Source organism: Crinia signifera, chromosome 1, assembly GCF_055691185.1.
Source record: "Crinia signifera chromosome 1, ASM5569118v1, whole genome shotgun sequence".
Classification (NCBI taxonomy): domain Eukaryota; kingdom Metazoa; phylum Chordata; class Amphibia; order Anura; family Myobatrachidae; genus Crinia; species Crinia signifera.
In genome coordinates, this window is record NC_139217.1 from 179,704,157 (window position 1) to 179,714,552 (window position 10,396).

Below are 10,396 nucleotides of genomic sequence, written 5' to 3' on the forward strand. Positions count from 1 at the left end.
TTAAATAAAGTAGCATTTATTCATGTGTAGTAACCTATATTGATAAAATAGTGTTATTATTTATGAGTGAATATAAATTGCAGTATTATTTATTCATTACATCTGGGTGGTTAATTTAATCAAGAGTAAATATGTTGGAACAATGTATAATTTATAAATGTTAATTACCATTCCCAATACGTAGTTTTACAGACAATTCCATTTGCATATGGACATATCTAGTATGGGAACTGATTATTACACTACAACTAAATATTCATAAATAAAAATGCAATTTTATTCCAGTTTTTTGTTTTATTTGGCATCATAAATGGATAACAGACTTTTAAAAGTAAATTTACTAACAGTTGCATTAGGATGAGAATGAACTTGAATGGGTCTGCATGCAGAGGCGGAACCAGGAGAAAATGACAGGGGGGCACCATGATAGGAGAGGGGATGGGAGGGGGGTGTTAGTGGTGCCAGTGTGCACCCTCAGAGAGCGGAGAGAGGAGGAGAGCAGAGATAGGGTGGCAATGGGATTAAAAATAGGCCCTGGCATTAGAATAAAGTACACAGACCCAGCTTGGTGTCAAAAGTGAAGGATGTATGCCTGGTGCTGCTGCGCATGCTCAGGAAAAGGGGGTGTGGCCACTCAAAAGGGAGCTGGTCCTTGAGTGTAGTGTACCACATCCAGTGCCGTTGCAGGCGGGGGGGCGCTCCGGTGCTCACCCGCCCCCCTTCCCCGGCCGCTGTACAGGGGGGGTGCCAGTAATTGTGGTGGCAGGCCGCCGCCACATTCTGGGAGGGGGGGGCGTTGCGGTGTCTCTCTCTGTCTCCCCCACTCTCTCTTATCCATCTCTCTCTTTGGTTCACCCCCCATCTCTCTACCCAACCCCCCTCTCTCTACCTGACCTCCATCTCTCTCTCTGCCTGAACCCTCTCTCTCACCTCTCTCTCTCTCTGCCTGACATCCCTCTCTCTGCCTAAACCCCTTCACTCACCTTTCTCTCTGCCTGACTTCCCTCTCTTGCTCTCTATCTCTCTCTATGCGTAAACCCCTCTCACTCTCTGCCTGTCTCCCCTCTCTCTATGCCTAACACCCCCATCTCTCTCTCTTTCTGCTTGAACCCCAATTACCCCTCTCTCTCCCTATGTCTGACACCCCTCTCACTGTCTCTCTCTGTCTCCCCCACTCTCTCTCATCCATCTCTCTCTTTGGTTCACCCCCCATCTCCCTACCCAACCCCCCTCTCTCTACCTGACCTCCCTCTCTCTCTTTCTCTGCCTGAACCCTCTCTCTCACCTCTCTCTCTCTCTGCCTGACATCCCTCTCTCTGCCTAAACCCCCCTCACTCACCTTTCTCTCTGCCTGTCTCCCCTCTCTCTATGCCTGACACCCCCCCCCCCTCTCTCTCTCTTTCTGCTTGACCCCCTCTTACCCCTCTCTCTCCCTCTGGCTGACCCCCTCTCACCCTCTGGCTGACCCCCACTCTTACTATCTCTCTCTTCCTGACCCCACTCTTTCTAACCCATTACTCTCTTTGCCATCTATCTATGTCACCCCCCCAGTGACGTGCGGTGAGGTTACTGGTCAGTGAGGCACTGTCTTGGTGGGGCCAGCACCGACGGACTCTGTTAGGAACGCTGGGTCCTGGTTGCTTCTGCGCTGACAGGCTGGTGAAGGAGCTGCCACCTGCATAAGCAGCAGAGACAGGCAAAACAGCTTCTGCCTGTCAGCGCAGAAGCAACTTGGACCCAGCACTCTCCGCAGACCCCGTCAGCACTGGCTCCACCAAGCCGCCACCAGATTGCACTTAATATGTGACCTATAATTAGGCCCCATGTTCTCACAGATATGCTATCCTCACAAGCTACACCACTATACCCCTTACATATGATATACCCCTTATAAACTAGAAACCTACCACCCCTCAGCAGCAGCTGCAGAACGTCAGCAGCTCACAAAAAAACTTGGGCTGTCAGAGGGTTTCTGTGCAACCAGAATCCCACCTCTGTGGGCTACAGCCCCTTATATAATACATTAACAATCACCCCTAACATACACACTTAGCTTAAATACTACATATATTTCACCCCACACACCATACAGTATATATGACCCAGGGGTGTAACTAGAACGTTGTGGGCCCCATAGCAAAATATTGCCCCCCCCACCAGCCTTTGTCACTAAAATGCCCCTTCGGGGGCGTAGATTGAGGCGTGTGAGATGTATAGCTGGGGAGGTGCGGCATTCGGATAATGATGAAGGATACGTAGTATCAAGCAGCGTTTCAGTTTAATGAAAAACTGTTTTCAAGCCAACTGGTTGGCAAGTTTTCTGTTATTCGGAGTGCCAGACTGCAGCATTGTGTGTGTGTATATATATATATATATATATATATATATATATATATATATATATATATACACAGTACACATACACACATACATATATACAATAGTTATGCGGTTAACATCCCTGTTGTTGGGATGCTGGCAATCAGAATAGTGACGCCTGGAATTCAAACTCTATGCCAGAATGCCAATATTGATGGAGATGGCATGCTGATTGAAAGTATGGGGCATGTTCGGTATGGGCACTAGTGGGGGACTTAGGGATAAGTGTAGGGTAAGGCTGTCTGCAGGGGAGCATACTGCAGGGGGTGGCTGCAGGCTGTGTACGGGGGTATTGGACTCACTATGGGGGTGCACATTACATCGAGTGGCTGGATGCTGGCTACAGGGGATCACACTAGGGGGATGGGGGTATTGGACTGGCTATTGGGGTAAACAATACACGGTGACACTATGTTGACAGAGCTACCAATGTCCACTACAGGGAGTCACTGGAGGGGGTGTGGGTTTGCGTGGCTGGCAAAATAAATAATGCAGGGGTTGTAAGGAATGTAGTTGGAGTGCATACTGTGGTCAGGCAGGGAGCTGTGGGGTGGGGGGGGGGGAGAAGGCATGAAGGAAAAGAACAATGAAAGTGCACAGTGCAGGGAAGTGACAACTTACCTCCAGCACGGCCGGCATTAGGTGCTGTTACAATCCATGTGAAGTCACTGCCTGGGTGGAGATGGAGCAGCAGGGGTGGTCGGCGGCCAAGGCATCAGGGTACATTAGTCAGGGGTTGGTGGGTGAAGCAGCTGCTGGGGCACAAAGTATGGAAGCCGGACATTGGGGGGGGGGGGGGAGTGGCTCAGTCATCACAGTATGAGAGCCGGGGGTTTGTAGGATAATGCCGCCGGGGTATCACACAGTACGGGAGCTGGGGGGTGTGTTTAAAGCTACACAGCAGGGGGGGGGGGGGCGCTTTAATGCCACACATTACGGGAGCCGGGAGGGTTTAAAGCCACTTCAGAGTGCGCACTGCTGCGCAGCCTGTGCCTGTTTGTGTGGACCCGCTGTTTATGCTGACAGTCTGATCTGTCACAGCGGCAGCTACAGGTCAGACACAGCAGCGTAAGCAGTGCAGGGAGAGCGCACCTTCAGCCTTGCTCCTCCCTTCACTGCGGAAGCGTCGGCGGCAGCAAGGATTAAAAAATTAAAACATTTTCGGAGGGTGCAGGGGATTGACTTTGGGGCCAGGACTAGTGACGCTGGGTTAGTTAGTTGCTGCGGCGCCTAGCCGGCATCTTACACCCACCGGCGGGTTTAGGTAAGCCACCCAACTTCCCTGCTGTCAGCCCCCACTGCCTGCAATCCACACAGTTAGAGCCGCATGAGCCGGAGACACGGAGCGGGCGGCAAGGAGCAGTCGTCAAAAGGCAGTTAATCAGCCTTGGACGCTGCCTGAAAGTGATAGTCAGGGACGTTCTTTCTCCGTTATGAATGCACGCCCCTGTCACAGAGGCAGATGTGCCTGCCCAATCACATCTGCCTCAGTGACAGGGGCGTACTTTCATATAGGCAGAAAGCACGTCCCTGTCACTGAGGCACTGCCACAGGTGCCGTATCTATAGCTTTTTTGAATGGGCTTTTACAGCCCAGTGCTCGGCTTCGCCCACTGCCCGCCCCCTGATTCTGGACATTTACATTGTTAGCAGGAGGCACCGCACTTGGTGCCTCCTAGACCAATATATATATTTTTTAAAGGGGTAAAAATGATTATAATATAAAGAATATACTTATGACACATAATATGTGTCATAAGTATTTTCTTTGTATTATTTTAATTATGGTTAATCATTAATGACAGGGGAGGCACTGCCTCCCCTGCCTCCCCTGACTGCACGTCCCTGCACCCCCCTCACCCCCCTCTCACCCCTTTTTCTACCTGATCCCTCTCTTTCTCAGATACTCCTACAATCAAACTAATTTTGCAGTGTAAATGATTGTCGCTTTAAAAAAACTGGAGATTTCTCACAAAACCTCTCATCCTATTAAATCTCACCCCATATTTGCAATAAAAAACAACACTGCATTCTCTCTCTTTCCCTTTAGCATCTGCAGAGCAATTATGGAAGGTATTTTCCTATTGTGAAGTAGAATTTGTTTATAAAAATAATTTTATATTTATATATATATATATATATATATATATATATAAATACAGCAACAAATTATTATAAACAGAGAAGTACAATATCAGTTTTCAAAAGCCACAAGGGCAGCAAGTGGCCAGTCCTATAAAGGTCACAAGAGACTGCAACTGGGACCATGCTTGATGGAAGGCAGAAAACACTAAAGCACATTAACCAGCTAATATGGATCAGTTTGTGTTAATGTGACTACTTTATTTTTATTTCATATATTATAAAAAAAATATGTTCATTCATAGATGCTAAGTACCACATCTTATTAGAATAATATTGCTGCGAACCAACCAAGTGCATCATTAATTTCTGGCTATAGCCAGGGCCGGGTTAAGGGCCTCATGTGCCTAGGGCCGAATATGTCCAAATACCCAATTCTTACATGCAGAAGGGTGTTACCTGTGCGGTGTGGGCGTGGCCAGTGCTATATAGACATGTAGACCCCATACACTTTCAGCCCCAATGGGGGAATTGAATCCCGCTGCAATTTCCAACAGGGGAAATAGCGGCTAGTGTCTTTTTAATGCTGCCATTCCTCACAGCATTGAAGAGGCAGCTTAACAGAACGCACATGACTTTAAAAGCAGTCAGGTCCATTTTCCGAAAAATGGCTGTGGATTGTCAAATTCACGGCCGGATCTCGATAATCCACAGCCGTTTTCTCTGACATGCCCCCTTTTCGATGCTAGGCATTTGGAACATTGAATTCTACCTGCTGATAGACTGGCGAGCGGACCGAAAATGGGCCAGGGTTCCGACTGTCATGATGTTCCAACAATCAGAACCTGGGATTGAATACCCCCCAATGTCTCCCTAAATATGTAAAAGTACAAAAAATGCATAATTTTGTGTGGAAAATAAAAATATTATTTAACACTTATGATAACAGACTTTTAAAAGTAAATTTACTAACAGTTGCATTAGGATGAGAATGAACTTCAATGGGTCTGCATGCAGAGGCGGAACCAGGAGAAAATGACAGGGGGGCACCATGATAGGAGAGGGGATGGGAGGGGGGTGTTAGTGGTGCCAGTGTGCACCCTCAGAGAGCGGAGAGAGGAGGAGAGCAGAGATAGGGTTTCAATGGGATTAAAAATAGGCCCTGGCATTAGAATAAAGTACACAGACCCAGCTTGGTGTCAAAAGTGAAGGATGTATGCCTGGTGCTGCTGCGCATGCTCAGGAAAAGGGGGTGTGGCCACTCAAAAGGGAGCTGGTCCTTGAGTGTAGTGTACCACATCCAGTGCCGTTGCAGGCGGGGGGGCGCTCCGGTGCTCACCCGCCCCCCTTCCCCGGCCGCTGTACAGGGGGGGTGCCAGTAATTGTGGTGGCAGGCCGCCGCCACATTCTGGGAGGGGGGGGCGTTGCGGTGTCTCTCTCTGTCTCCCCCACTCTCTCTTATCCATCTCTCTCTTTGGTTCACCCCCCATCTCTCTACCCAACCCCCCTCTCTCTACCTGACCTCCATCTCTCTCTCTGCCTGAACCCTCTCTCTCACCTCTCTCTCTCTCTGCCTGACATCCCTCTCTCTGCCTAAACCCCTTCACTCACCTTTCTCTCTGCCTGACTTCCCTCTCTTGCTCTCTATCTCTCTCTATGCGTAAACCCCTCTCACTCTCTGCCTGTCTCCCCTCTCTCTATGCCTAACACCCCCATCTCTCTCTCTTTCTGCTTGAACCCCAATTACCCCTCTCTCTCCCTATGTCTGACACCCCTCTCACTGTCTCTCTCTGTCTCCCCCACTCTCTCTCATCCATCTCTCTCTTTGGTTCACCCCCCATCTCCCTACCCAACCCCCCTCTCTCTACCTGACCTCCCTCTCTCTCTTTCTCTGCCTGAACCCTCTCTCTCACCTCTCTCTCTCTCTGCCTGACATCCCTCTCTCTGCCTAAACCCCCCTCACTCACCTTTCTCTCTGCCTGTCTCCCCTCTCTCTATGCCTGACACCCCCCCCCCCCCTCTCTCTCTCTTTCTGCTTGACCCCCTCTTACCCCTCTCTCTCCCTCTGGCTGACCCCCTCTCACCCTCTGGCTGACCCCCACTCTTACTATCTCTCTCTTCCTGACCCCACTCTTTCTAACCCATTACTCTCTTTGCCATCTATCTATGTCACCCCCCTCACCCCCCTCTCACCCCTTTTTCTACCTGATCCCTCTCTTTCTCAGATACTCCTACAATCAAACTAATTTTGCAGTGTAAATGATTGTCGCTTTAAAAAAACTGGAGATTTCTCACAAAACCTCTCATCCTATTAAATCTCACCCCATATTTGCAATAAAAAACAACACTGCATTCTCTCTCTTTCCCTTTAGCATCTGCAGAGCAATTATGGAAGGTATTTTCCTATTGTGAAGTAGAATTTGTTTATAAAAATAATTTTATATTTATATATATATATATATATATATATATATATATATATATAAATACAGCAACAAATTATTATAAACAGAGAAGTACAATATCAGTTTTCAAAAGCCACAAGGGCAGCAAGTGGCCAGTCCTATAAAGGTCACAAGAGACTGCAACTGGGACCATGCTTGATGGAAGGCAGAAAACACTAAAGCACATTAACCAGCTAATATGGATCAGTTTGTGTTAATGTGACTACTTTATTTTTATTTCATATATTATAAAAAAAATATGTTCATTCATAGATGCTAAGTACCACATCTTATTAGAATAATATTGCTGCGAACCAACCAAGTGCATCATTAATTTCTGGCTATAGCCAGGGCCGGGTTAAGGGCCTCATGTGCCTAGGGCCGAATATGTCCAAATACCCAATTCTTACATGCAGAAGGGTGTTACCTGTGCGGTGTGGGCGTGGCCAGTGCTATATAGACATGTAGACCCCATACACTTTCAGCCCCAATGGGGGAATTGAATCCCGCTGCAATTTCCAACAGGGGAAATAGCGGCTAGTGTCTTTTTAATGCTGCCATTCCTCACAGCATTGAAGAGGCAGCTTAACAGAACGCACATGACTTTAAAAGCAGTCAGGTCCATTTTCCGAAAAATGGCTGTGGATTGTCAAATTCACGGCCGGATCTCGATAATCCACAGCCGTTTTCTCTGACATGCCCCCTTTTCGATGCTAGGCATTTGGAACATTGAATTCTACCTGCTGATAGACTGGCGAGCGGACCGAAAATGGGCCAGGGTTCCGACTGTCATGATGTTCCAACAATCAGAACCTGGGATTGAATACCCCCCAATGTCTCCCTAAATATGTAAAAGTACAAAAAATGCATAATTTTGTGTGGAAAATAAAAATATTATTTAACACTTATGATAACAGACTTTTAAAAGTAAATTTACTAACAGTTGCATTAGGATGAGAATGAACTTGAATGGGTCTGCATGCAGAGGCGGAACCAGGAGAAAATGACAGGGGGGCACCATGATAGGAGAGGGGATGGGAGGGGGGTGTTAGTGGTGCCAGTGTGCACCCTCAGAGAGCGGAGAGAGGAGGAGAGCAGAGATAGGGTGGCAATGGGATTAAAAATAGGCCCTGGCATTAGAATAAAGTACACAGACCCAGCTTGGTGTCAAAAGTGAAGGATGTATGCCTGGTGCTGCTGCGCATGCTCAGGAAAAGGGGGTGTGGCCACTCAAAAGGGAGCTGGTCCTTGAGTGTAGTGTACCACATCCAGTGCCGTTGCAGGCGGGGGGGCGCTCCGGTGCTCACCCGCCCCCCTTCCCCGGCCGCTGTACAGGGGGGGTGCCAGTAATTGTGGTGGCAGGCCGCCGCCACATTCTGGGAGGGGGGGGCGTTGCGGTGTCTCTCTCTGTCTCCCCCACTCTCTCTTATCCATCTCTCTCTTTGGTTCACCCCCCATCTCCCTACCCAACCCCCCTCTCTCTACCTGACCTCCATCTCTCTCTCTGCCTGAACCCTCTCTCTCACCTCTCTCTCTCTCTGCCTGACATCCCTCTCTCTGCCTAAACCCCTTCACTCACCTTTCTCTCTGCCTGACTTCCCTCTCTTGCTCTCTATCTCTCTCTATGCGTAAACCCCTCTCACTCTCTGCCTGTCTCCCCTCTCTCTATGCCTAACACCCCCATCTCTCTCTCTTTCTGCTTGAACCCCAATTACCCCTCTCTCTCCCTATGTCTGACACCCCTCTCACTGTCTCTCTCTGTCTCCCCCACTCTCTCTCATCCATCTCTCTCTTTGGTTCACCCCCCATCTCCCTACCCAACCCCCCTCTCTCTACCTGACCTCCCTCTCTCTCTTTCTCTGCCTGAACCCTCTCTCTCACCTCTCTCTCTCTCTGCCTGACATCCCTCTCTCTGCCTAAACCCCCCTCACTCACCTTTCTCTCTGCCTGTCTCCCCTCTCTCTATGCCTGACACCCCCCCCCCCTCTCTCTCTCTTTCTGCTTGACCCCCTCTTACCCCTCTCTCTCCCTCTGGCTGACCCCCTCTCACCCTCTGGCTGACCCCCACTCTTACTATCTCTCTCTTCCTGACCCCACTCTTTCTAACCCATTACTCTCTTTGCCATCTATCTATGTCACCCCCCTCACCCCCCACTCACCCCTTTTTCTACCTGATCCCTCTCTTTCTCAGATACTCCTACAATCAAACTAATTTTGCAGTGTAAATGATTGTCGCTTTAAAAAAACTGGAGATTTCTCACAAAATCTCTCATCCTATTAAATCTCACCCCATATTTGCAATAAAAAACAACACTGCATTCTCTTTCTTTCCCTTTAGCATCTGCAGAGCAATTATGGAAGGTATTTTCCTATTGTGAAGTAGAATTTGTTTATAAAAATAATTTTATATTTATATATATATATATATATATATATATAAATACAGCAACAAATTATTATAAACAGAGAAGTACAATATCAGTTTTCAAAAGCCACAAGGGCAGCAAGTGGCCAGTCCTATAAAGGTCACAAGAGACTGCAACTGGGACCATGCTTGATGGAAGGCAGAAAACACTAAAGCACATTAACCAGCTAATATGGATCAGTTTGTGTTAATGTGACTACTTTATTTTTATTTCATATATTATAAAAAAAAATATGTTCATTCATAGATGCTAAGTACCACATCTTATTAGAATAATATTGCTGCGAACCAACCAAGTGCATCATTAATTTCTGGCTATAGCCAGGGCCGGGTTAAGGGCCTCATGTGCCTAGGGCCGAATATGTCTAAATACCCAATTCTTACATGCAGAAGGGTGTTACCTGTGCGGTGTGGGCGTGGCCAGTGCTATATAGACATGTAGACCCCATACACTTTCAGCCCCAATGGGGGAATTGAATCCCGCTGCAATTTCCAACAGGGGAAATAGCGGCTAGTGTCTTTTTAATGCTGCCATTCCTCACAGCATTGAAGAGGCAGCTTAACAGAACGCACATGACTTTAAAAGCAGTCAGGTCCATTTTCCGAAAAATGGCTGTGGATTGTCAAGTTCACGGCCGGATCTCGATAATCCACAGCCGTTTTCTCTGACATGCCCCCTTTTCGATGCTAGGCATTTGGAACATTGAATTCTACCTGCTGATAGACTGGCGAGCGGACCGAAAATGGGCCAGGGTTCCGACTGTCATGATGTTCCAACAATCAGAACCTGGGATTGAATACCCCCCAATGTCTCCCTAAATATGTAAAAGTACAAAAAATGCATAATTTTGTGTGGAAAATAAAAATATTATTTAACACTTATGATTTAATGCTGACCGTCTGGCCAACGGGTGGCTGGTGATCATTATGCTGTCATGCTGATAGGCTAATTTATGTGGAGGCCTGCAGCTGTAGATCCATCTGCTCCATTGGTAATCTGGCCCTGATAGTAGATGCACCAACAAAATTGATCTGTTCTTGGAAAGAAAAAAAATTATAATGTCCAG